Source organism: Leptosomus discolor, chromosome 27, assembly GCF_034619465.1.
Source record: "Leptosomus discolor isolate bLepDis1 chromosome 27, bLepDis1.hap2, whole genome shotgun sequence".
Taxonomy (NCBI): domain Eukaryota; kingdom Metazoa; phylum Chordata; class Aves; order Leptosomiformes; family Leptosomidae; genus Leptosomus; species Leptosomus discolor.
This window is the reverse complement of record NC_141417.1, coordinates 3,251,017-3,278,366: the sequence shown is the minus strand read 5'-3', so window position 1 is coordinate 3,278,366 and position 27,350 is coordinate 3,251,017. Positions and strand designations below refer to the sequence as shown.

General features: G+C 50.1%; 1 pseudogene; it reads right to left on the bottom strand.

The window, feature by feature from the left end:
- LOC147413517 (axonemal central pair apparatus protein HYDIN-like) overlaps positions 1 to 27,071 on the bottom strand; it is a 115,702-nt pseudogene extending 88,631 nt beyond the window's left edge.
- Positions 27,072 to 27,350: the final 279 nt, after the last annotated feature.

Here is a 27,350-nt window from a genome sequence, read left to right as displayed (position 1 = left end):
CTGAACATCCCAGGCTCTCCACCAAGCCGCGACACCTGAGTTTTGTGTCAAAGGCAGGTGATAAGGATACCCCTCCTCCTGGGAGTAACCCAAAACCCTCTGATAGTCCTCACACCACACCAGCGGTGTACTAGCCCCAGGAATGCATGGTGATGTGCTATCTCATAATCCAGAAAGCAGCCTCTGTACGTGCCCTGGGCTCCCTGCAGACACTGAGCTTGACACCAAGAGCTGCCCCACAGAGCAATGCCTTCCAGTCTTTGCAGCTTTGGATTAGCCTGCTTTGGGATTTGGGACAGCAATGCCCACACTTAGCCTGTTCTCAAGGGACAATTCCTCTTGCCACAAAACCACCTTGGGGAATCAAGTCTGCCTCAGCACCCTTTCCTTCTCCACCCTGGGACCTGTCCCCATGAAACCCCTGTCCCCATGAAACCCCTGTCCCCAGCAGTCCCTACACATCTAATAGGCACCAGGTAGCTGGACCCTGGCAGAGCCAGCAGCGATACTCTGCCTCCTGCTGGGTGCCAGGGCTTGTGCCCAGCAGGACATCTCAGATCAGCTCCTGGAGAGAAAACCATGCCTGCCTGCATCTTTGCAGAAGCTATTTGGAAACCAGCTTGCAAACAAAGGCAAGGCCCTGTCCGAGAGCTGGCTACCCCAGCCAGGACTCATTCTGCCCTCTGCTTACGGGCAAGTGGGCACAAAAGGCAGGAGAGCAGCACCAGGCCTTTGCAATCTGCCCCCGCTGCCTGCTGGTCTCCACGTGGGCTAGGAGACATTGCTCATGACACAGAAAGCCCTAGTTGTCCCGGCCTGCCCCCATTCCAGCATCACTGTTGCTGTCAGAAGGGGAACCAGAGCTGCGTCAGTGCCTGCAGGGCGTTTGTCTGACACCAGAATTTGAACCTGGCCCAAGATAACCCAAACCAAACATCAAAACAGTCAACTTCCACTGCACCAAAACAAGACAGCTTCAGCAAGGACCTGGGAGAACGCTGCAAGCGTCCATCTCCAAACTGCAAGGCAGGGGAAATGAGCCCCTGCAGGCGTTATTCGGAGTGCCTGAGCCCCTGGTGGGATGATTTGCTCAATACCGCCAAGACCACAGGGATTGCTGCAGTGTTGCTGGGATCTCTCTGTACGCTCTATAATTAACCAGGACAGGAGGGAGCCTAGAGCTCTGGGCTGGTGTCATTTCTTCTTTTACAGCCTAAACAGATGAGGTTGCAGTGCACAAACCCCCCTTGCCGGGGAGGATGTCTTGCCATGCTCCAAGAAGCCACTCAGTGATGCACCAAGATCCCGACAAGGGACACGTCTCCGTACGTCTGCAGAGCTGCTGGATCCCAAGGCACAGTCAGATGAGACTCCTCTGAGGCACCAGGGGAAACAAGCCTGCGGACAAGCAGTAAAACCCACCCTTTTCAATGCATCAGCAGAGCTCTCTGGAGCAATCCTCAGGCAGCATTATTACTGGAGCCTTGCACTCATACTCTCACTCCCAAGAAAACCTGCACCAGCAGTTAACAGACTCAAGTCTCTTGAGCTCCTGATAGGAAATCACCATTCTGCAGGATTCCATGGATTTGGACAGAAACTTTTGGCAGCACATCCACAGACAGCTTCCCTGTATTGTCAGTGAAGCTATGAGCCGGGCCGATTGACTGCAAAGGCGGAGGGCAAGAAGAAATAATCAGTTACGCTTTCTTCTACTATTCCCTGGCTACAACAAATTCTTTAAAGACATCACTATTCTGGGAAACTTTTGTCATTTCTCCCTTCATTACTGCTGTATGTCAGACTACAAAACTAGACAATACTGTGAGTTATTTCTCCGGGGAAATGAAAATCGGCTGCTGAAGAGGTTCCTCACATTCCTGCTACCACACAGGGAAGAAAGAACTGCTGGTTAAAAGGATATGCTTCACTACCCACCCTTGCAGGCTACTGCTACACGCGCACGAGCCTCGGGACACCTCAGAAGCCGGCAGTCTGCCTGGCCTGGCGTGTTCTCTATAGGATGGCACTTGAGTCAGAGCGTGGAGAACTGCCATGGATGCTAACCAGGACAGAAATAAAACTGCAGTGCTGGGAACACCATGGTGCAACACTTCTGGCTTAATGTCAGCCTCAGACAGGCTGCAACTGGCAGGTGGCATCAAATACAGGCGGTGGATGTACGATGACAAAGCACAAGCGCTCCAGCTGCTGTACCCTGGCTTCGCTGCAGCGGAAAGCAACGTGATACGGGAGGGGACGGCACACCGTGACTCACGGCTACGGAAGTGATCTCTGTGCAAGAGCTCAATCCTAAAGAGATGCAGAACCTACTTCCCCTCCCTCAGCCCCTAAACAATGAGAATCTCCTACACCCCCACCAGGCTGAGTAAGAAAAGGCCGGTCTGGAAAAGCTGGGCACCACCAACTGTTGGCCAAATCACCTACTTTGTTTTGCAGAGAGGGAAGGCGATCCACGGAAAGGAAATCCCTGCTCAAAGCAGACAAAAAACCAAAGAGACCTGGCAACAGAAGTACTGAGATGACACCCAAAGTGCATCCTGTTCAGGGCACTTAGGAGAAAGGCAGTGCCAAAGCCAACATCTGCCTCTTTCCGTAAGTAACTGCACCCACAGCGAGCTGTGGGACACACCATAGCTCCCACTGGAGATGGTGCTTTCTGCCAGAAGCTGAAGTGCTCTGCAGGAACCTCTCATTGGGACAGGGTCCAGCTTGGTTCCCCAGCTGAGGGGGAGATCTGGCGGAACAAACAACGCCGCTACCTCCTGGCCCAACTTCTGGGTCAACACCAGTAGCAGTTTCATAACCTGGACATCTTGAAGACCACCTCCATCGGCCCACACGTGACACTGAGGAGTCACTACCAGGCAAGGACAGCACAGTGATGACTTGTCAAGGTCGCTGCAATGGTAACAAATCCTTGTCCTCCCTTTCCTCTGCTTTCCATTTCCAAGGAGTCAGCTTCCAGATGTCCCCAATGTCACTTATAGCTAAGCTGTACTGGGGAGGATGCAGCAAAAAGCAAGGACTTACCCCTTGGTAGCCACCTGGGCTTCTACCACGGCTGCTTCTGCTGACATACCACGTGTATTTGCAGAAATAAATGAAATCAGACTTGAGAGGCACTCAGAAAGTCAGAGTTGCCTAACAGCTTGTTTCCCACAGGCTTGGACGCTGCTCAAAGTGTTCATGGTCACACGGTCATTCCAAAATCACTGCTTCCTCTTTTTGTTATTATTTTCACCAGCAAGTTAACCCTATACAGGCCAAAGGGACCTGCTGCAGCTTCTACAGACAGCAGCACTTGAAAATACTGGCAGCTACTGGTCCACTCACACAGCAAAGCTTCTGCACAAACCCTGCAAAGCCACCCTGCCCAGAAAACATTTCCAAGACTATCCCTCCACCAGCTTCCTCACCTCTGGAAGCAATTAATTCCTCCAGTCGCTTGTTACAAGGCTTTGATGATTTCTGTAGGGTGCTCCTGGACACCACAAGTGACGGGTGGGAAGAAGAGAGCAGCCACTTTGGGCCAAAAGGTCTGAGGCAGCAAGGTCCCAGCTCTGGGGGGCCTCTCCAGCAGATTTACATGGCACTGCAAGAAGGGTGTCCCTCCAAGCGAAAAGTTACAGGGCCGTCACCAGAGAGGTGGCTGTGGAAGTCAGGAACAGCAGGTTTTCAGATTCGACATTGGATAAAGAGGAGAAAATACTTACTATCATTTGACAGAAAGACACCCACGTGCCAGGAGGGAAGAGAGACATGAGCAAAACTCTGAATGCGAAACTGATTGTTCCATAAATAATGGAATAAACAGAAATCAAAAGATTCAGAATGCTGGACAAGACAGAAGGGGAGAGACTCCTGCAGTAACTCACTTACATTCAGTCCCAGAGCGTCTGTGTAACAAACATGGCCATTTAGGAAAGGTTTCCACTCAAGACTTGAGGCCAGGCTACGCTTTATGTCTGTACATCATTACAGGCAGCACCAGCACTCAGTACGGTGGGCAGCCAGACTTCTAGACCTCACCTGACTGCACTTCAGGAGCTCCAGAGCACGTTAAGCTACTTGTGGAGACATAGCCCGACTGGAATGAAGCAGGAGCCCGGGGACCAAAACCAGCTCTGACACAGTGCAGGATGCTCTTAACGCCCAGCTGATCAGCTCCCGCTCTCTACAATATTCCTACTGCTCTGACACTGCTGCTCCCTTGGTCACATCACGTTGCTGTAGGCTACAAGGTTGTGAAACTACAGTTGTGCTGACACTGGCGGCTCTCAGCCTTAGAGGGGCTATAGGAGTAACCAAGGAGAGAACATGATCCCCTTCCCTGGAAAAAAAAAAGAATACTTTCACCTCTTTTAAAAGGAAGAAGAGGTTGGGATTATTCTAGGGTTTAGTCCAAGTGAGAAGGGATTTTGTGCTGCTCAGACAGCAGGCATTCTTCATCTCAGACCACGCAAATACTCAGAATCAGGGCTCTGGTTGATTGAAGGACATGGGGTTTTGCTTGCGTAAGCACAAGAGCAATTTCTTCTGTTCTTATGTGCAACAGAACTCAGAAAGTCCGTTTAAACCTGCCAGCCTTGTGTCCAGGCTCACAGATGACACTGGAAGGGAGATTCGGACGTGGTATGCATTCAGGTTATACAAAGGGACTGGTATTTCTGTGATTAAATTTGGCCTCCTTTCCACAGAGGACCATTTCATTCCTCAGGTCAACATGTGAACGGACAGTGCTCTAATCGCCTTCGTTAATCCCCACACACTACGTGGGAGGTGAGCCCTTCCATGTAATAATGGATACACCTGAACACTGTAAGGACAGACGTTAAGAGCCCTTAATTTACAGCCCTTGCAGCAGAGCTCAGCTCTAGGCAGGCTCCTGCAGCCTGTCAGGAGGCCACACTTCAGAAATGCTTTTCACAACAAGCTCTCCCCGCCTCACCAGACACCTGACGGCGTCTCTCTCGGCACATCAAGCTAGCTGATGTGGGGCTCTGCCACGTGACCTCGTTCAGGGAGGAGGAGGAAGAGAGGTTCTCGGCTATCGCTTACCGCCGGCTCGATGGTGAAGATGTCGTCGGAGAAAAGCACGGAGTCGTCTGGCACCTTCGCCCTCCGGTGCCGGAAGGTGTGGTAGAGAAGGGAAAGGTGTTCTCGGAGAGTGGGGTCCACCGTGCTCTCCTGGAGACAATAATCCTTCTCGTCCTCCTCCTGCTTCAGCAGCCCGCGACACCGCCTGCAGCCCCGGGGAGAGACAAACCAAGCGGCCAATTTAATAAGCACCACGTGTGCAGAGACTGTCGCCAAGTGCAGGGGCAGCAAAGCCCTCGGGGAGGAACCGCAGCCGCTCAGCAGGGGCTGACCCCGAGCCACAGGGTCCCACAGGGATCACATTCTCACTTGGTTGCCGCCATGGCAAGTACTTTTACTCCACGCTTCGAAGTTAAGAAGAGGGTTTTGAAAGCCAGCAGCCTTCAGGAGAGCCTCCTGGCTCAAAGCCACTGCCACAACTGGTGGAGAAGCCACCAGCCACCTGAACTGGCTTTTCCTGCCATAGAGCTGCTCGCGGGAGGCAGATCAAGGAGCACTCACTGCAGTGCTTCACCGGGAACGGGAGAAGCAGCTGCGTTTCAGCTGCAGGTTACTAGCATCGCTCTTTTTCTTCCCTTTTGGACCTGCAGGGATAAACAAACTGTCTGCTCTCTGCTCCCTGTGCTGCCTTCCACCAGAGGATCCCAGAGCACTTGACAGCAAACTAATGAATTCAGGCGTTGCACTGCTTTGGTGAAATTAATGGGTTTATATCCATGAAAACAGAGGTGCTGAGAGGGGAAGGGGCTTTGCCTGGCATCACCCAATAAAGAAGCCAGGACCAGCATCTCTGAATCCAAACCCTTACATCTAGCCTTGCACCACCTTCTCTTGTTCCTCTTTTTGGCCTTCTCTGCAGAGCTTTGACACACCCTCCCTCAGCAGTTGTAGCAGAAATCATTCTAGCGTTTAAGGATCACCACCAAGAGATGAGAAGAGCACTGCTACAAAGCACTTGCTTCCTAGCTGGCATATCGCTGTCCCCTCTTCACGCTCCAGTCCCCTGGCCATGAAGAACCAGCAAGTGACAAGTGACAGCTCGGGGGGGGATGAGTGGAAGGCTCCATAGGTAGCAAATGGAGGCAACGCAGTATACACAGGACAGCGATCATCACCCAGCTAAATCCCAACACAATTAGAAAGGAAATACAGTCAGGGACGTTACCAGCTGCACAGACAGAGCCTCGGGCAAGTGCTGTCACCAGCGCCAAAATTACGTGCTTTGGCAAGCTCCCCGGGGAGCGAGTGCAACGGGAAACGTTTCTCCATGGCTGACCTACAGTGCTGGGCATGAGGAGGGCTTCCAGCCACCGAGATAAGCAACCCTCAGCTCAAGCTCTGCCCACAGACAGTAATTCCACCATTAGATCCCAGAGAGTCCTGCAGGAGGGAGACAGAGCAAACCCCTGGACAGACCTTCTAATGAACCAGGTCTTTTGGGGTCACACCCCTGTGCAGGGTCCCCATTACCCTGAAGCCCAGCAACACAAACCATGATGCTGGGGATGGTTTAGTTGTCCTAAACCATTCAAAAGCACCCATACCCCTTGAGGCATAAGTTAGTTTACCCTTGGGCAGTGTATCTTACTGAAATTCATCTTTCAGACAAACCTCAGCTTCTGATGCTCCTCCTCTTCCTGAGTAGCAAAAGCCTTCCACTGGAAGTGGGCTATGATGTCACTCCGATTGTGGATGACCACAGATCCGTAGTTTGACAGCGTGAGGTAAGTCTTCTCAACTGTCAAGGAGTTCCTCTCTAGTCTGATGTCGACGTCCACAGCCGCTCCATAAAGGCTTGTGTGAATATCTTCACCTGCAACAAAGCAGAGGGAAGTCTCTGCTCATCTCACTTGCTGATGGAAGTACAAGAAACAGAGCAAACCACGGGTAAACAGAACAAAGCGTTACAGCTTTGAGCTGTATCAGCAGTTCCACAGATCGGTACGTGTATCACTCCCGGATAGCTGCATGCGTACGGCATGAGGATGTCCTGGACACCACCTTAAGCACCTTATTTCTGGGTGTGTTTGTCCAGATTTATCCCCAAACGACAGTATTTACAGTGAGATTTTTCAGATGTGCCCAGGTGACCTTTGGGCTGCCATCCCACTCAGCTCACAGGGAATTCTGCATCGAAGCCATTCAGATGCTTCTGAGGAGTCACGCCTCAGCCACAGCTCGCCCAGGGTCTCCTGCGGGCACACCACCAGTGTTGTGTCTCTCCTGATCCCTTGTTGCTGACAAGCAAAGATGCCTGGGGGCACGCGGGCAGAAAAGGGAGGCTCAGAGGAACAAGGGAAGTGACAGCCCGTGGCAGGATGGGACACGGAAGAGAACTTCCCTGGTGCAGAAGCAGTGCCCTCACTTGCTGTGGGTTTGTGAAGATAGGTCAAAATGAGACCAGTGGGGCACGGCCCACACCAGCCTGCCATTACAGTCCTGCAAGCCCACTTCTTCAGCCTGGATCCTGTTGCCTAGGCCTGAGCGTGCAAGTCTACACTGACTATTCCCAAGCTCTTCAACAACCAGAGCGAGGACATCTTTGCCTTCCACCTCAGACCGAGCTGAAGAGGAGAGCGCCCCTGGCTGTGCACATCACCTGATTGATGATTCGAGTCTTGCTGGAGCACCTGCCAGCACTTCACCTTCCAGAACAGGCTCCCACCAAAGGCTCCCTCATTTCCACAGCTTTCAAACCTTCATTCTTCCCAACCAATAACTCCTGGGGGTCAACTGAGCTCAAGCTTCAGTACCAAGCCCACGCTTCCTGTTGCAGGTGAGTGTTTCCCAGGTGTTGTGCAACGAGTCAGCACCACACATGCTCTCTAGAAGTGGAACTTCTATGGAGTGGTGCTTAAAGCCTCACAGACAGTCCCACCCGACAAGTGCAGCAACCTGGTCATACACTGGAGAGCATCCCCCTGCAAAGGCAGAGCCTTCTCCTCACTGCACAGGTTACAGCAAGGCAGCCGGTGGATGGACCTGCCTTTAAAAGGCTGCCATGCAGCAAGGAGAGCGCTGGATGGGTGCTGGATGGACTCCTTAAGCCCTGAGCCAGACAACACAGCAGTATCGCATTCACTCTGGGAGGGGGCTGGGGAATGAAGCAAGACTCACCCTTCAAACAGGAGATCTCTACTGTCATTCATGCATCTCCACACATGGAGGGTTCAGCCTTCAGGCCTGCATAACCCTCAATTTCTTTGCTCTTAAGGGCGTCTGGAGTGGTAGGGATTTGTGGCCAGACATGAGTTACACAGCGAGAAAACCAGCCGTGTTTCCAATGACTGGACAATCTGCTTTCTATAATGGACCACTTAGCAAATAAACACAACTGAAGTTCAGAAGAGTTAGAGGCAGGTATGCTTTATAAGCACTGCCTTTCCCCTCCACTGAATCCTCAGCGTACATTGGCAAGCAGAGGAACCAGGACCCAAGAAATGGGAGACGTGCACAACTCGGGTTCATGGAAACACGAGCTAACGCTCTACGATGATCAAGACAACAAACTACTACAAAAGACACACCATCAAAACCATCATCATCTCATCGTCTCAGCCCATGGCCATGTAGGTGTTGAAATACTGGGTCTAGCTCTGATCTCAAAAAACAATCTAAGGCGTTTGAAATTAAATAGAGAAGGGCAGAAAGAACAATTAAAAGGACGAAGCAGCTTTCATACGAAGATGGAATAGGATTCCTCAACCTAGAAATCATATGAGAGACAGATGGGAGAGGTTTGGAAAAGCAAGAATGGCCTGGGAAATGTGAATCAGGAAACAATTTGTCACGATTTGTCATAAAGCAGGAACCCAAGGGCCTGAAATAACGTCAGCAGTCAGAAATTACACAACAGTGGTAATTTTCCAGGGAATATGCCTTCCTTTGGAACATACTCCCACAGGAGGCTGTAGGGGCTAACAGCTATAAAGCCAGGGAGCAACCGGATAAATTCTTGGAAGAGAAAACCATCAGAAGCTATTCAACAAAGATGAGAATAAAGCCTCCAGCACAGAAAAACGCCAACTCCAGAGCCCAGGAGGAAGAAAGCATATGCACTGCCTGTTCCTGCACACTTTGCTAAGCGTCCCCTGCTGCTGCTCTCCTGGAAAGGAGCTGCGGACACCGCCACCTTTACGCTCCTGGCTGCAGGCACCGAGGCATGTGTTAAAAGGACAACGAAACCATCGGATGACGAGAGACAGCTCTGCAAGCACTTCCTGCCAAATCCCAAGAGCCCTCGAGTCCTGGCTACTTTAGTCCTGATGTTGTGACCTGTGGGATGTAGATGGGCAGAGGGCAACGCAGGAAAAGGGACTGTGGCAAGACAACAGAGAGGCAGTATAGGGGACAGTGTGAGAGAGACAGCAGGCACTGGGGAGAGCCTGACAGAGACGTGCCTTCCCCGTGTCACATCTCAAACACAGCGCTGTCCAACAATAAAACTTCCCACACGCATAGGCACGCCGTAACGGAGAATCAAGGATCCTCCTTCCTCCACTCAGCAACTCCCAGCAAAATGGGATTCCTAAAACCTCATTCCCATTTGAGGGGATGCACTTTAACAACCCCTAAACAGCGACCAGTTCTCACTTGTCTTTCACGTAAAGCTGGGACAGGGCAGATACAACGGGAGAGGGAATTAAGGTGGCAGGGAAAACGGGGAATGATGGTAGATGATTGTCACAGGGGGGTGCTGGGTGGAGGACACCATGCTGACACCAGGGTCCCCCAGGGACGGACCAGCACCCAGGGACACAGGACACACAGAATAAGGACAGAGTCGCCCTTTGCCCCTTATCTGCTCACTCCTAAGCACTGATGAAACACGCAGAGGTTTTGCAAGAAAAGGGTTCAGAAGTAGTTTGCAAAGCACGTTTAACATCACTCTGCTCAGAAAGGGCTGTTTCGAAGGACGCAGGGAGCGTGCCCAGCACTTACCGGTGTCATAGTGAACTATCAGGGATCTGGAATGATCCCCAGTCCTCAGCGGGTGGAACTCCACTGTCACTTGCATGGCGTCACCGATCCCAAGAGTCCCAATGGAGGGATCGACAGAGAAAGGGCTGCAACAGAGAAAGAGACACATCAGGACTGTTGTGGGAGATTTGGGGACTACATTCCTTTGGCAGTCTAGTCCACTTCAGGTCACCGGGGCAAGCCAGGAGCAAACAAACCACACCCAGCGGAAGACAAACAGAACATACAGGATCAGAAACAGAGCTGCTGACTCCCACTCCCAAAGACATCCAGCCCTCAGAAGATCCTATGGGATAAAATGACCTCGTCTCCCCCATGCTCTGCATCCACTTCTCCACCGTGAGGCTCAAGAGTCTGACTGCTGGCAATACAGAGGGAATGGTTTCTGAAGAGCCCAGAGGTGGTGAGAGCTGTTTGCACGCACAACTTGACACAACTTCCTCAGGAATCTGCCTTTTCCTGCCACCTACAAACCTCACCTCAAGAGATGCAAATGCCAAGGCAACACCTGTCCCAGGGAGATTACAGCCTAGAAATCAGACAGGGAGAATAAAAGTCTCTCTTGAAGACTAGGGAATAATTACAGTTTAACTGGTAGAATTCATTTTTTTGCCTTGAAGACGTCCTGGTTCAGCCTAAGAAACGGCAGGTTAGAGCAGAAATAATCAGAAACTATTTCATTGCAATGAAAGCTGCTCTAAGAAAAAGAACACTCAGAAAAATCTCAATGAATGCAAATGCAGATTAGAGCGACACAATGACAGGGAAACACTCCTTTTTTGTCAAGGAGTATTCCATCTGCAGCCTGAACGGTTAAATCCCCAGCTAAATGAAGCGCCGTTACCAGGAGCACATCAAGGCGAGTTTGACAGGAGGTTTTCTGTGTATTCACAAGAATGCAATCTGGGACTCTGGGTTGTAATCCAAGCTCGGTAACTGTTTGCTTGGCCCACCCAACAAATTCTGTACAACGTGTTGGAAACAGAAAACGTGTTGGTGTCCTTTGGATTTAATATAAGCACTGCTGATGTGTTGCCAGGCACAGCCCTTGGCTGACAGACGCAGACAGACTCTGTGCTTTAATGCTTAGGGATAAGGCAGAGGAAACATTCTTCTGTGTGACGGCAGCTGGACTACCCTCATCAGCCCCCTCCCTTAGCCCAGCCGTTGTACCCGTTGCCGCCTCCATCCGAGACAGGGGAAGAGGCGGAATCAGGGGAAAGCTCGTTCGTCGGAGGACGGACCCGTAGTCAAACTAAAATGGGAGAATTTAGTGGGGAAAAACCTAAGATGATTGCCCCTTTGAGACAAGCGTTGGGGCCGGATGGGCCAGCCCTGGTAAAAGCCCCCTTTCCTTCAGTGGAAATAGAGATCTGGAAGGATCTAAGTGCTACAGGGATGATCCACTAAAAGTGGCAAAAAGATTTGAATTTATCGGGAAGAACCAAAATCCAGATGGGCAGGATGTGGACATGCTACTAGGGGAAATGAGAGAAACTGAGAGACAGCTGATCTGAAATACAGCCCGGGTACAGGTACGAGCACAAATAACTAGTGGGGTTCTCCAAGGCACCGCTGTGGAACAAAAGATTCCTACGGACAGTCCCCACTGGAAAGCGAATATTCCCCAGCACTCTGAAAGGCTCCGGAAGTACAGGGAATGGGTCAGACTTGGTATCGAACATGCTATGCCGACATCAGTTTATTGTTCATTTTTATACAAAATTAAACAGGGACCCCGGGAAACTCCCACTGACTTTTTAGATCAGCTCCGAATTGCCATGAGAAAGTATACTAGCATGGACCCCTCTTCAAATGATGGGATAGGGCAGCTGGTCACTCTGGTTTTGGGACAATCTGCCCCGGATAGTAGAAGAAAGTTGCAGAAATTGAAGGAAGTGGATATAAGGGATCTCGAGAAATTACTGGAAGAAGCATGGAGGGTGTTTAGAAATAGAGAAGAGGTGGAAAGAGAAAAGTTGTCTAAGACTATAGCTGTTGCAACTGTGGCAGCCCTCGGTCAAAGGGGTGGAGCTGGTAGGGGAAGTTTTGGGAACCGGAGTAGAGGAATTGGCCGCAGAAGTCGGGGAGGGTTTAGAGGTGCGTTAGGCATGAATCGGTGTGCGTACTGTAGAAAGGAGGGACACTGGAAAAATGAGTGTCCACAGAAGCCAGGGAAAGGGCAAGCAGTCATAGCCTCAGTGAATCAGGACTGATGGGGACCTGGGGCGTCTACCCCAGTGGATCCGCTGGTTAAAATAAAGCTAGGGACAGAAGAAGAGGAGATGGAATTTCTGGAAGATACGGGTGCGACTTTTTCAATTTAAATCAAGAAATGGTACCTATAGGTAAGGATTTTGTGAATGTAATAGGAGCAACTGGCCAACGGGAAAAGGCATTTTTTGGTGAACCTCTTAAGTTCAAATTGGGAAAACAAATTGGAATACACAGATTTTTGTATGTTCCAAATTCTCCCAAATCATTGCTAGGACGGGACTTATCGGAACAATTAGAGGCAAGGATTGAATTTAAACAAGGAAACATGGAATTACAAATAAAAGAGGAACAGCTGATTGAAATTTTAAGTTTGAAGAAGATAAGCCTTGTTAAACCTTTTGAAGTAACACCTGAAGTTGAAGAAATCATTAATTGGGTATATCCAGGTGTACGGGCTCAGGAATTCCAGGAAAAGCAAAAATTGCCACCCCAATCGTAACTGAACTTAAGGAGGGAGCAGCATCCGTCCGTAAGAAGCAGTATCCCCTGAGATTGGACGACCGTAAAGCAATAGAGAGCCCAATTAATAATTTTATACAACACAGACTTCTAGTGGAGTGCGAATCAGAATATAATACTCCTATTTTACCAGTTAAGAAACCTGATGGGACATACCGAGTAGTTCAAGATCTTAGGGCCATAAATAATAATGGCAAAGACTCACACCCAGTAGTGGCAAACCCATATACACTGCTTCCAAAGCTCAGAGAAAACCAAATTTGGTTTACAGTGTTAGATCTAAAGGATGCTTTCTTCTGCCTGCCATTAGCCAAAGAAACTCACAATCTGTTCGCATTTGAGTGGGAGAGTCCCACTTCTGGGAGGAAAACCCAGCTAACCTGGACAGTGTTACCCCAAGGATTTAAGAATAGTCCAACAATTTTTGGAAATCAACTGCCCCAAGAATTGGAGGCATGGGAACCTCCTACTAAGAAGGGCACTCTTTTGCAGTATGTAGATGATTTATTAATAGCAACCGAGACAAAATGGGAGTGTATCGAGTGGACTGTAAGCCTGTTACATTTTCTTGGACTAAATGGATATCGAGTCTCTCGACAGAAGGCCCAGATGGTTCAACTGCAGGTAACCTACCTGGGATATGAGATCTCCGGAGGGCAGCAAGAGCTGGGGACTGAACGGAAGGAAGCTATCTGCAAGACCCCACCACCTCAGGCGGTAAAAGAACTCAGGACCTTTCTAGGAATGAGAGGTTGGTGTTGATTGCGGATTTATAACTATGGAATGATAGTAAAGCCTCTTTAAGAACTTTTGAAGAACAATCCCACCCAATCAGTGCAGACAAAAGAGGCTCAAAATGCTTTTAGCATCTTTAAAAAGGAACTCCTGAGAGCTCCAGCTTTGGGGTTACCGGCTATTACCAAACCCACCTGGCTCTTTTCTCATGAGAAACAAGGTGTAGCCTTGGGAGTCCTGGCCCAACGTCTGGGACCCCATAAGAGGGCAGTGGCTTCCTTCTCCAAACAACCAGACCAAGTGAGCAAAAGCTGGCCAGGGTGCCTGCGAGCGGTGGCTGCTGTAATACTTAACATTGAGGAGGCCCGGGAATTCACCTTGGGCCCGAAGATGACAGTAATGGTCTCTCACACTGCATCCGCAGTCTTGGAACAAAAGGGAAATCACTGGCTCTCCCCGTCTAGGTTCCTGAAATACCAAGCTATCCTTGTGGAGTCTGATGATGTTGTAATAGAAGTCACTAACGTTGTGAATCCAGCTTCTTTTCTCAGTGACACGACTACAGAGCCATTGATTCATGACTGTTCGGAGACCATAGAGGCTGTGTGTTCTAGCAGGCCCGACCTGAAAGAGGAACCTATGGAGGATGCTCAAGATTCCTGGTTCACAGATGGTAGCAGCTTCGTCCGACAAGATACCCGTAAAGCCGGATACGCGATCACCACCATCGATAAGGTAATCGAATCAGCGCCTCTACCTATTGGAACTTCAGCTCAAAAGGCAGAGATCATTGCCCTGACTAGGGCACTGCAACTGGCAGAAGGGAAGAAAATAAATATCTGGACGGACTCTAAGTATGCCTTCACGGTTATGCATGCTCATGGGGCTATCTGGAAAGAACGTGGACTTCTGACAAGCCAAGGGAGACATCTTAAACATGCAGAAGGAACGCTCCGACTTTTAAAGGCAGTACAACTACCGACCAAAGTCGCCATCATGCATTGCCAAGGACACACGAAGGGTAACACTGATCCAGAGAGAGGTAATAGATTGGCTGATCTTGAGGCTAAGCAGGCAGCTGAAAGAGACCTAGGGGATCAAGTTCTAGCTTTAATTCCGACTAAGAGAAATACTGAATTAAGTGAACAGGAAGATGTTAAATATAGTGAAATAGATCAGGAATGAATATCGGAACTTGGGGTAAAAGTCCCTTCTACAGGATGGGCACAAACGAAAAATGGAAGAATAATACTACCCTCTACCTTGATTTGGGGTCTAGTTAAAGCAGAACATGATAAAACGCATTGGGGAGCAGACGCGCTATGTAAATACCTAAATCATAATTGGATAGGGAGGAATTTGTATACTACTGTTCAACAGGTAACACGACAATGTGAAATATGTCTAAAGAATAATCCTAATACAGGAAATCGGGCACAATTGGGCACAACTGGAAAAGGGAATACTCCAGGAGAAAATTGGCAGATTGATTTCTCTGAACTTCCAAGAAAGGGGGATTATCGAGACCTATTGGTACTAACAGATTCCTTTTCCAGGTGGCCAGAAGCCTTCCCTTGTAGAACAAACAAAGCAAGGGAAGTAACCACGGTACTGTTAAATGAAATAATACCTCGGTTTGGAGTTCCTGTGGTCATTTCCTCAGATAGAGGGCCGCATTTTTGTGCACAAGTTGTTCAACGAGTGAGCAAACTATCGGGAACTGATTGGCAATTACATACCCCATACAGGCCACAAGCAAACGGACAAGTAGAGAAAATGAATCATTTAATTAAGCAACAAATTGCTAAAATATGTCAAGAAGCTAATTAATACTAGTAGCAAGCATTGCCAATAGCTTTGCTCAGAATACGTGTAAAACCAAGGGCGAAGGAAAATCTAAGTCCTTTTGAAACATTATATGGAAGGCCGCATCACGCTGGATATAAAGGGGAAGATCTGAATCAAGTGGGAAATTCTTATCTACAGAATTATCTTATACCTTTGGGAAAGCAGTTGAAACAAATTACTAATAATGTATTGGGAACTAGAGCTAAAGGTTTGGATCACCCAATACATCCTTTCAATCCTGGAGACTGGGTTTATATTGAAACTCTTTCAGATGACCCCGTCCGAGAAAAATGGGATGGGCCATATCAAGTGTTGTTAACGACTTTGACAGCCATCAAGCTACAAGAATGACCGGCCTGGATTCCCTATTCCTGTGTGAAGAGAGCACCTCGCAAAGGATGGACTTCTGAGCTGATAGGACCATCTAAACTCAAGCTGCACAGGCAGAATGAGGGTTAGTAATGTGTTGGTATCGGTAATGATAGGTATTGCCAACGCATGGGAAGAAAATGATTTATTGTAAGCTGTCTGCAAAAGAATTTGCAGAAGGAACAAAGAAAGAGGGGAATTGTAGTAAAGAATGGCTAACTAGCCTTTAGAAAACCAGATTTTAGAAAAGAATTGCTGACCAGCCTTTAGAGATAGGAAGGAAGGCTGATTTGTACTAACCCTTATGCATATCTCCATTGCTGACTAACTAACACTTTAAAGATAAGAATGAAGCAGAATCCGCCAAGCGAAGGACACCAGGTGGAATCCTCCCATCAGACTGTGGGGCTCAAGGAACACAAAAGAACACAAAAGACTAAGCAGGAGAGAGAGGGAGGGCAGCGAGCAAGAGCTGGTTCTGTGAATTGGAAAAGACCCAGGACAGTTCAGGGCATGCGCCACAGGACAAGTTCAAAAGTTCAACCCTGAGGAAGACTCAGACCTTCATCCCCAACGACCACCAAGGACCCCCCATGGGGGGTGTAACTTGGGCGGACTGAGACGGGACTACGGGAGGAACTTATGTTAATGCATTCCTGGAAATAAGCAGAATAACCCACCCTTTTCTTAGAAATGTAATGAATAACCATGAAAGCTGTAAATATAAGGCAAGAACCCTAACGCTTGGGCGCGCACGTATGGAAGGAGCCCTCCCCCGTGCTGCCCGGCGCCGCAATAAAGAATCCCTGCTGAATAACACTGACTTGTCAGTGAGTTTTCTCGGCTTCACTTTTCGTTACTCTTTACCAACCCTATTACCACACAACAGCGTTCTGCACAAGAGAGATGAGCTCCCTTACCTCTGGGTGTTGAGGCAGTAGCGGGCCTCCCGGTTCCCAATGTTGCGAACCAGCAGGGTTTTCTGGGTGCTGTGCTTGACTGGACAGACGGAGAAGTTCAGCTCGTCAGGGAAGTCCAGGATGGCTCGGGCACCAATCGCTCGGATAGGCACAATGAACTTTTCCCTTTCTGTGATGCAGATGAGCTGGTGGAAATAATCCTGCAGGGAAGGAAACAGTCCCAGCACAGCCCATTTAGTACCATCTCCATGGCAGAAGTAAAACTGCTGTTTCCTAGGACTGCAGCAGCAGCGTTCAGCAGTGCAGTGGTGCTTTTTAACTGAATGACCTTTCATTCCAGCAGCATGACTGGGATGGGGCTGGTCACTTGCAGAGAAACAAGCCCGTTGATTCGCCTGCTTTCGCAGCAAGCTAGCAGCACCAGGTAGAGTTATCTGATACTTTGATCCTGAGGCACCAAAACAGAGTAATTCCCCGTGAGGGATTACAGCAGTAACAGAACCTGCTTCGATTACCACTGCAGGCTACTAAAGGCACCGCTAAGAACCCAGCTGTGCCACAGCACTAACTCCAGGCCCAGCAATGCAGCGACCTCGTGGAAGCTTGGCAGGGGATGCTCAGGTACAATTCCAAAAGGACTTGCCCACAGTCCGTCTTTGGTGACATACTGAACAAGCTGGACATAAGAATTGTTCTAATGCCAGGCGAGTGTAGGGTACCTGTGTATGCCCCACCCTTTCCCAGAGTGTTACGGGGACAAGGCTGGGGACACACACCCTTAAAAAGCTATCTGATCCCTCCCCCCACCCCAGAACTGGCTCCCCTCACTACCCAAACTATGGAGATATTTGACAAGTACTTAAAAGCACCAACAACTCCACCCCTGCCCTCAGCAGCCTATTCCAGCTCCACCCTAGAGTTTTTCCTGTGTCTAATCTCAATTTCCCTTCAATTCTCATCCAGCCTCAGGGGACATAGGAAATAGCCTTGCTTCCTCTCTGCTGGGTGGCTGATGCCTCCATCAAGTTGCTCTTGTCAGGGCTCTAGAAGAAGCGACTTGGTGCCTTGATACAATTTTACTGCCTTGACTCAGGAGCGACTTCGCTCAAGTCAGATTTGCCCCAGGGAAGAGCAGATTTGAAGCAAGAGAATTCTATAAACCGACCCCACAACAGCAGGACTCTCCAGCCCTGACAGAGGGGTTTGGACTTGCATCCCAGGTCACTGGGTTCTCCCCAGTCCCTGTGGATCACGGTGCAGCAGAGATGCAGAGGTTGTTCAAAGGCAGCACTCATAAGCCTTCCCCAACTAAAACACAGATACTCCGCACGCCAGCGACCGGCAGGCCAACGCAGGCGGCTTTACAGGGCCGTTTCCCAAAGCCTGCCCCTCTCTGCCAAGGGGCTTTCAAGGTGCTGTGCGCCTCCCGACTGCGCTGTCGATGCATTTCCAGCTGAGCTACAGCACTCTGGTACTTCGCTGCCTCACACGTCATCAAGCACGAGACAAAACGTTCCATTTGTACAAAATTCTGATTCTGCTGTATAAATCCCCACGTGCTCCTCACCGAGCAGCGTGCATCCCCCTCCCGGTGCCCGGCACAACCCCTGCAAAGAGCACAAAACCCAGGTGGGCAGAACCCGCCGGGGTGTTGAAGCTGTGCAGAGGAGCTCTCGCTGGCAGAGCTCCCTGCTCCAGACACCAGCCAGTTCAAGGGTGAGACAAGGCACAAAGTATGGGACACTAGTGCTCTTCGGGGTTCTCTCGCCCTGCTTCTGTCTGTGGTGATGGTCATGTGTTGCTCTGCTGCCTCTCTGAACTTGAAGAGCAGCACTTTGCCCTTCATGGGCACCAATTTACCTCTTCCACCCCAAAAATGGACACTAATTAATGCTAATAAATCCCATTTTAAAGGCACCAGGATCCTTTGCAAAACCTACCTCAGCGAGATTAAGCTCTTTTGTCACTTGGGTAGTTGGGAGAACTGCCCTCGGCCAACATCATTTTTACCCTAAATATTAATGACGTTAAATAATTTCTCAGTCCCTCCAAAGGAACATATTCTTTCACCAGCATGGGGAGCTAGGCACCACAGGGCATTTCCTCTCCAGTTCTCTATATCCATGCTGTCTGAGGGTAGGACACAGCGCTAAACTAAAATCAAGCAGCAACCGAAAGATGAGAAAACAGGTCCACCCAAAGAAATCTTGCACCTCTGGCCCAGGGCAGAAACATCTGCTGGCTCAAAGCTATCCCCTGACCTGCCTCTCCAACAAAGTCACGCTGAGTGGTAGCAGGATGCTGGTGGAAGGAATCAACCTGCCTTTGTTTCCCTGCGACGCTTCCTCCCTCCCATGCCATGTACTAAATCCTTCTGTACTAACAAGCCTCCAGATAAGAGCACTGACCCTTCCCATCACAGCACTGACAATCAGACTGGCCAGGGCCACAGCACTGGTGGTCAAACCTCCGAGCAGCAGCACGACGTGTTGGGCACGGAATAGGGGCCTGTCGGCAGAGCAACCACAACGCCAGGCGTGAGGACCCAGGCACCCCCCAGGCTCTGGGGTGACGTGTCTGCCTGCAGACTGTACCTGCCCCTTCATTTCTAGCCGTGCTCTTTCAGGCAGAGGTCTCACAGTCACCTGCAGCACACCAACCTCCGGCTGAGTTACAGACACCCAGAGCTCAGCGTGCCTGTGCCAGGCTGGCTCCCTGCTGTGTGCACAGCCCACCCTCTCGCCCAGACTCCCAGCTGGATCGCAGGCAGGCAAGTGCCCTCAGGGACAGCACAGCTGCAAGGCCTGAAAACAGAGGGTAGGAAAAAGCATCATCTTCGCTCCAGCCCAGGGTGAGGCAGGCAAGTGGTTGCCAGATGGGAAGAGAGAAAAGCTCTCTGGATCTATTTGTTCCTCTAGGATTTTCCAGAATAATTAAACCCCTACCAGTGAGTAGAGAGATGGCTAAACATCTTATCAACACCCCTCCCTGCCCTTTTCCTACTGTTCCGTGTGCATCTTCCCTCGCAAGCGCTCAAGAAAGCGCAGGCAGGGAAAGCACAGCCCGTCAGTCCCCACCGCAGTGGCTCGCAGCACCACGCAATGCCAGGGTGTGAGGAGCTGCAGCCTGCCCGACCACAGCCTGCAGCAGACCTCACAGCAAGGGGTGGGCTATCCCAGTGTGCAAGAAAAAGGACACTGTTCATGTTCTGCTCTCTCACTACTGTGTCCAACATGACATACACTAAGGTGACTCCAGTTTGCAGAGGTAGTGGTCCTCAATCTCGCCAGGCTCGCTTTGGGTCCTCCAAGTAACTGGTCGCTTTTAAACAGACTTTTGTATTTATAGGTAGTGGAGCAAACCCATACCTATGCAGCAAGGGACAGATACTAGAAACCAACATCTTGAGAGGCTGCTCCACCGCAGACAGTGGACTCTCACGCCTGAAGCCAACAGACAGTAAATGTTCCAGCACTGAAGATAAAAACAGTCTGAAGCATGTAAGAGCCTTCAGCTTACGGGAGCATAATCTTCACCATGGGGAAAGAGTTTCTCCCAGTTCCAGCTCCAGCGCGAGCCCCTGCAACCAGGAGAGTTCCCAAAAGCCCACACCAGCTGCCCTCTTCCAAATCCAACCCCCCAGGGTCACCGTCCGCTGAAGGCACCAGTCTCCGGGGACCTCCAGCCTTACCTTGTTCTCGTCAGGGATGAAAACGATGCGGAACGTTGAAAGCATGCCAGGGGCTACCTTACGGCACACGTTATTGGCGCCGATCAACTTGAAATAAGGGGAGCTCTCCAAGACGACCTTCAGCAGCCGAGAAACCTGCAGGAAAGACATGAAACTAAGATTTTGCCACTCGCGGAAACATGAGAAGAGACCTGGCCTTGCCCTGGTGACATCCTTCCTTAGCCACCCCTCCCAAGCACTTTTAGCTCCAGAGGTACACGCACATAATACACAAGGGTGGACCTGAATCCCTTCTGCCTGGCCAAAAGAGTTCTGTGCCCTGCTGTGAAGGACTCCCCAAGCAGGTAAGACACCGGCAGTACGCAGATATAGAACCTGAATCAAGTCATCCCCGTATTCACCAAGCCCAAAGAACCTGCTTGTTTCTGCCTGCACGCATCCATGCAGTCATGCCTCCAGAGGGAGAATGTATTATCTGAAGGCAAAATAGTGTTTGTTATACTGGGACAAGGAAGAAATTCACTTCTAACCTACTGGGTTGGAGTGTGACAGTCAAGCTGCAGGGCTAGAGTCATGCAGGCAGACCAGTAAGAGACAGAGATCCCAGATATTGTGGCCTTACTGGGAATAAAAGCAAACCTGAAGAGCAAGAGGAGGAACACAGGAAGGCAAAGAGACGACCCCAGAAACAAGATGGCCAAGAGAACTTAAAGGGGGCTGTAAAGAAGCAAGGGAGAAGCAAGACACTCTCAAGGACAGGTTGATGCAGAAGATCAGAGCAGTCAACTTGCCAAAAGGATGGGAAGCCAGAGGACCCCCCAAGCTGTGCCTACCAATTACGGGCTTCAAAGGCATTTTCTGCCTTGAAAGACAGGACCAGCACTGACTCACAGTGGGGTTTCGTTATGAAAAGCCAGTCTCTGCTCTCCAGAGGCTCTTGCTGCCTGGCGATTGTAGCCAGGCAGCTGCCAGTGCAGGCAAGCCAGATTTAGGGGTATTCCTCCCCACACCCAGCAGTCCCTGCAGGCACCCTGCTGCAGGTTTCTGCCCTCTGGGATACCACGAGCACAAAGAGAGCAAAGAGGCATTTTCTAGCACACAGATGCCAACCCCGGAGTACCAAATCTCATCTCAGAACGGCTAAAACAGGCAATTTTGACTGACAGGCAGCTTTGATGAGAAACAAACCCACCCAAGGCTTGGGAAAAATGGAGGTTCATTCTGCACCACTCATCCGAGCCTGACAACCCACGGCCAAGGCAGTCCTGAACTCTCCAAACGCCCTTTGCTCCCAGCAAAAGTTCCAGGGCAGTGTGTTCCAGGAGCCAATTTCACTCTGCAGACAAATGTTTTGGTCACCAAGTCCCTTGGGAGATGAGCACACGTGGCCAAGACCTTCAGCAAAAGCCACCCAGATCATCTCTGAGGGTGGCGAGGAGCAGCCTGAAGATAGAGAAGCCATTTTTCAACACACAGGTAAGAGCAGTAAGCATATGGCGAAACACTTCTGTATTGGAATGACTCCAGAGCCTCTGTTTGGAATACACTTCGCTGTTAGCCAGATTTTTATGGAGCAGACAACCTCGTAGTAGAAGTCAGTATTCAGAGGAATCTGGGAAACGGGTGAGAAAACTTTGAGACAGAGCACAACGTTGCTTTTCTCCAGGATATTACCAAAAGCCAACAAAATTAGAATACAAAAACCTCTCTTGGCATTATCACCTCTATCTTTGTGTACTTAGACATGCCAAGGATTTCCCTTAGAACTGATCTTACTTTTACCCCACTGCTGTCCAATGGTTGAGGTCTTACTAGCTTCAAAACTAATTCACTTTGAAAAAAATCAACAGGTCCCACACTGCTTCCCCTTTACAGGGCAGACAAACCCCAAGGTGCAGCTCGACAAGTTGATTTTTTTTTTTTTACTGGGAACAGCAGAAATGTTGAGGCACAGGTTCTTTTCCACTTGAGGAAGCGTGAAGAGAGCAAATGAACTGTTTGCCAAGTACCAGCCAACAGGCAAAGTCAGACATTTTGAAGTGTCACATGGATAACGGAGCATCTGAAGCCAAAAGACTTAGTGGGAATAAAGCAGAGCCATAGGAAAAGGAAAACTGAGGCACATTTTAATTGGAAAAGAGGATACCTACAGGAAAGAGTGCCCAGGATCAGTCTGGACCACTCGAATGGTATCCCTTGGGCACGGGCATCCATGCTGCACCTTTCTGATGTTCCCAGGCTGAACACCGGGCCAGGAACGGCACAGGACTCTCCAGGAATAACGGAGGGACCACACCTGCATCCTTCCTTGCCAAAGGGTCTCCCATTTTCAACCGTCTCCCTGTCAAAATCTGTTCTCTCAGAAGCTACTTTGACTTCTCTTGCTGTTTCTCCACCTGCAATATGCCCTGACAGCTTTTTTTTGTCCACTTGGTTGTTTCCCCCAACAGGCAGATTTGGAGAGGGGGTCCATGCACCGGCTCTCAGGTACAAGTCCATCTCCCCATCTTGCCCTCCTCTCATGTATACCTCTTCTTCTTCCTTACAAACAGTATCTTTAATTACACCTTTCTTCTTCTGACCTTTCTCTGCTTCCAGTACCCTGACTGTTCAAGACAAACCCTTGCGCACACAATGTTCTCTCCCAGAGCACTTTTTAACTCGGCTCCTTTCCTCCCTCCTGTCTTTTCCCACCAGTTGCTCTTGGCGCAGGCCCCACTTGAGGAAATGCTTCCCCTGCTGAAATTCTAAAGGTCTCCGTTTTCCTATTTACAGAGGAACAAATTTGCTGACATTTTTCATCTTTTCCCTTCTCAGCTTTCTTGGGAAATCTCTACTTGACAAAACGAATCATTTTAAGGTGCAGACCTTCAAGAGCACATTACTCTGGATGGGCTGTGGCTCTCCAAAGGGAAAGCAGAGAGCCACGTTGGCTTAGAACAACCTGAGCAGAACTGAATTAAGCTTAGCAGGAACCTCAAGTGGCACCTAAAGGCCTCCCACCGCTGCTGCTGAATCAGTCTTTCCCCACCGCTCTTTCAAAACACCTTTCCTGGAGTGCTGATGCCACTAACTAGAACTCTTTCCATCAGGAAGCTGAGAAGACTCAGCCCCTGTGCTTTGACAGGAAGCTGCACAGAGGCAGCTCAACAGGCTGGGAGAGGCAGAGATGTCCTGCCAGAAACCGAGATTAACCAAGGAGCCACCAGCACGTGGTGCACACTTGAGGTAAAGCACAAGAGCAGGTAGAACTGTACAGCCCTCAACACCCCATCAATCCAGGGCTTTCAAGGGGAAGGATGCTGACTAGAAAAGCTCCTTTGGCTAAGATACCACCAACGCCTGGCCAAAATCAGACGGAGAATCCCCACTATGGGAAGATTTCCACCATCTTGCAAAATAAAGGTGGAAGACATTCCATTCTGGATGCGCTGTGCTGCAGCAGGTTCCTTGCTATGCCGTACACCACGGGAACTGCACTGCTCTCCTCTTCCAACACAGTGCTAGACCTCCGCCTCCCAGCACTTACCTTGTCCTTGTTCCTCAGAACCAGGGGCACTTCGTAGACCTCATGGGGGACGTAGCTCTGGAATACCACCTCTGATGGGAATGGCTGAAATGAGCTCTGTTCCGGGTCAACTGCTGAGAACTGGAGATGCAAGACAGAGCAGTGAGAGTTCAGTTGCTGGCAGAAAGATTCATGAAGGAGAATCCTACACTACCTTGATCTCCAGGGAAGTATAGTCTCTGGGTGACTACGTCTGCCCAGCTCACACCAGGGAAGCGGCAGCTCACCCACCTGTGTTCTGAGCTGATCAGGTTTCTGGACCACGTTGAGCACGCTCAAGCTAAGAAGCTCTTTTGGTAGGGGTTTCGCCAGGTTTCCGTCTCCAAAATGGAAGGCAGCACTTACCTCCAGCAGAGCTCTGCGCTAATGTGGTCACACAGCTCCAGAGCACTTGCTGCCAGAGCCGTGAGCACTCATGGAGCAAGTGAAACCCAAGAATTTACAGGAGACTCCATGGGAGACAATTTGGGGGTAATCTTTGAGACAGAGAGACCGAGTCCCACACATCCCCAATATCTTTTTGGATATTGGAAACCAGGAAGAAGAGAACAGTACCAGAGGAGGTAAGGCAAAAAAAAAAAGTAACACACTAACTAGGAAAGACAAGCGAGGTGAATGCTGGATGCTGACAGGGCTCAGCTCTTTTCTCAGCATTACTGGCCAACCTGAGTAAGACTGGACTTGGTATCTCCTGTTTCCATGAGCTTTAAATGGATCTGCTATTGTATTCTGTTATTGCTGCTTTATTTAACACCACTGCGGAAGCATGCTGAAAATACACACAATCAGCAAATGCTTACAGAGCAGAGGCGTTACGTTGAGAAAAATCCTCCCTGCTTTGTCTCCCCTCAGCTGCACTGTCCCCCCTCGAAAGGCACAGGCAGGTCTCCTGCCTCTCCACAGAAGTCACTGTCACACTGAAGCCAGCAGCTGCAGCACACCGCCAGTTATTTGTGCCCTCATCTGATGCCCTCCCAACCTCCCGTGCTGACCAGGGCAATCCTGAACCAATTGGTTACAGGTCTCTTGCTGGCAATTTTCCACTCAACAGCCTACCTCGGTGACCTACCCACTTGGACTGTGTTACACTGAGCAGTTCTGCAAGAAAAGCAGCTTTAAACATACATCAGAGCAAACATGGACCCAGATAAAGCACCTCCACTCCTCTCTGCCCGGGGCAATTCCCCGCTATACCTGGCAGCCTGCAAAATCCAACACCCTGTACGGGTCCCACACGTTGTTCCAACCCAAAGCACTAATGCAACTAGTTTTGTTAAATCCTGAGTAAACACCACAGGCCCTCAGCCTGCAAAGGCCAATGCTGCCACCACCCAGGGAGTCCTGTGACCCCAAGCATTTGACAGTGACTACACCAAAGCAAGAGGCGGCTATTTCAGCAGGATGGAACACGGCAAGCTCATGCCCTCGTGTCCCGCCCCAGCCTTCCCCCAGGATCGTGCTGTCAGCAACATCAGCTAAACTCCAGCAAAACCCACCAGCTTCAGCGGAGGGTATTTACATCGGCTTAGTGCAGATCAGGACTTCAACCTCTCACCAGGGAAAAATGTTTTACCTTTCCCCCAGCAGAAGGAACTCCACCACCACCAGCGGTTTGAAAGGACAGCAGGACCTAGTCACTGAGGTATTCAGATAAGCTGGAGGCAAGGCTGTCACAAGCACGCCTCCTCTTCACATGTCACATCAAACAGCAAGGAAAAGGGCAGGAAAAGGCTACCTTTGGATGAAAGGTTTCACTTCTGTCTAGAAGATGGATAATCCGGGGCCGCCTCATCTCCCGAGTGCTGGCCAGCCTCTGCTTGGTGGTGAGAGACATCTCCTTCAGGAAGGCAGAGGGAGTCAGCTGAAATGCAAAACACCAGCAAGATGTACAGAAATGCCTTTGTTCAGGAAGGCTTTTCTCGTCAAGTGCCACTGATGAAAAATTTGGGATCACAGCCACTCGCATAGTCCTGGAAGAACCCTACGTCACCTGCTGAAATATTTAACATCAGTAAATTAATGATATAGAGCAGAATACACATGCCATAACCAAGTGGCTCTGTCCCATTAGCTTCTTCATGATTTGGTGTGACATTTTGGGGATTTCTGCTCTTCAGGCACTGGTTTCCTCTTTAGTTTTGCTGGATCGAGCCAATGACCTTTGAAAAGAGTGGGGAGGAGTTATCAGAAATCCCCCAACTCCACCCTTGCACAATGCCAACACGCGTATGGAGACGTCTCTGCTGGGTGCCTCAGAGGAAAGCAGAACAGCAGTGTTGTGCCAAGACGGAGGTGGAAAGGAATGGGTCCGAGTTTTAGTTCTCTCTTTTTAATTAGCACTTGCTCTATCTCTGTTCCGGCCTCACAGACCCCTCCACAAAAGTATACACAGATACCTCCTGGACAGAGCCTCAGCACTAGGTCATCTCCAGTCAAGTGAGCTCCAGTCAGCAAAGGGGACATTTGTGGAAGGGAAGGAGGAATTGCCCTGACTCCACTGCTCTTTGCAGGGCTGGATCGGGGCTCCACAAAGAACACAAGCTACAAACAACTGGTTTGCAGCCTGTTCTATCTGGGAGCAGCAGGTGTCAAGTCTTCAGGCAGAGTTGGAGCAGCCCACCACATGCCCAGCTGCCTGGATGGCAGCTATGCTCAGAGCAGCACTGGCAAATGCGCCTGCCCAACAGAAAATACCACTGCCCACGCCAAGAGGATGGAGAGAAGGACACGCTCGTGCTTCAGCCATTCCAGTGCAATGCCCAGTACATCCGTTTAACTCCGCTCCGGCGGCACATCCAGGCAAGACTCTGGACTTTCTCTCAAGCAGCACACAGTCCATCCCCCACTGCACCATGGCAGCCACCTCCAACAGCAGCATGGCAGCAAAGAGATGGGGAGGGGGTGGCTGGCTTCGCGATGCTGCTTCACAACAGGGGGGGCCGGCAGAGGAGGGAAACACGGGCAGTTTCCAGCCTTAACCAGCTCCTACCTGGCCTCAGCAGGTACTTACAGTTACAGGCTCCTCTGCCTCTCTGACCAGCTTCGGATTGCAAGGTGCTACCACTTTGCTCTGGAATCCATTGGCCGTTCTGGAGGACCCCATGGAGCGACGGATCCTGGCAGCAGCCATGTCTCAGCTCACCTGGAAGAAGCAACAAAGGGACTTTGACAATCCAGAGTCCCCTTCACGGCAGACCCAAAGGATACGCCTGTGTCTCCAGGCTGGGGCATCCTTCATAAGCGCAGAACGTTCAGGCCTCCCCACCCTGCTTCAGGATCAGACCATAGCAAGTGGCAGAGTTAAAATTCATACAAGTAAAACCCCAGAACAAACATTCCGAGCCAAAACAGCCTGCTGCTGTGCGTGCAGTCCCACAGGCCA